Here is a 1,196-nt window from a genome sequence, read left to right on the forward strand (position 1 = left end):
AATTATATATATATAATATATGTAATATATATATATTTAATTTCATTAAAAACCTATTGTAAAACCTCTGCATGCTACCTGTGTACAGTACTTTTCATGAATAGTCTGTGAATGAAGTGTGGTAGTCACCTTCTCACATTGCATTGTTAATTCCTCCTTATATTTTGTTGGCCCATTTTATGGATGAGTAAACTGAGTCCCCAACAACACAAACCAGGAGAGTGGCAGATGCAGGGTTTCAAAGCCCCCTTCACTTTATAACATAGTAGGAATAAAGTGAGGTCATTTTATTCAAACGTCGGAATTTGAGTTTGTAAGGCCACTGCAATATGCTATGAATTCTTTTTATTTCCTTTGCTTCCATCCACTAAGATCAATTTAATTCATGTAGCATTTATGGGATGCCACGAACTCATTCACTTTGGAGGGCAAGTGCTTTCTGTAAGCTGGAGGTGGTAGTAGGTCCCCTGAAGAAAAGTCAGGTGCTTTCCAGACAGCAGCCTGGCCAGAAGCCCAGGCCATCACGCCATTAGGAATGGTCTTTGGGGGTGGCAGGGGCCAATTGTCCCTGACTCTTTCTGAGGTGGGTAACACATGTGAGCTGCTTGACAGAAAGAAGCTGGCTTTGGGATCACCATTTGCTGCTCTGTAGCTGAGTAACACCAGGCAAGCCACTTGTATGCCAAGTCACCTGTAAAAGGAAGATGACGTGCAGGGTTACGACAAAGGATTTATGGGAAACGCATATCAAGCACAGGCTTGTTGCCTGGCATGTGCTATTAACTTGTATTTGTGTCCTTCTTTCCCAGTGAGCCAGGAAATTATCTCGCTACCTCTGTACAAACAGATCTAGAGGGGATCCCAAGAAGCAGGTCACAAAAAATTGATGACCAAGAAAAGAAGGCCCTTCCACCTGAAGTTTTTTCCTTTGTTAAGGTGAAATCTACAATTTAGTGGCATATTATGCATTCATGATGTTGTGTAAATGAGACTTGTATCTAGTTCCAAAACATTCCTATCATCCCGACAAAGACCCTGGGCTCAGTTACTCTCATTTCCCTCTCCCTCTATCCTCTGGAAACCATCAATGTGCATTGTTTTCAGTAGACTTACCTATTTTGAATATTTCACATAGAAGAAATCATATGACATGTAGTCTTTTGTATCTGGCTTCTTCCACTTAGCAAGTTCTTCCA

This window comes from Fukomys damarensis, unplaced genomic scaffold, assembly GCF_012274545.1.
Source record: "Fukomys damarensis isolate Sample0158 unplaced genomic scaffold, DMR_v1.0_HiC HiC_scaffold_4, whole genome shotgun sequence".
Classification (NCBI taxonomy): Eukaryota; Metazoa; Chordata; class Mammalia; order Rodentia; family Bathyergidae; genus Fukomys; species Fukomys damarensis.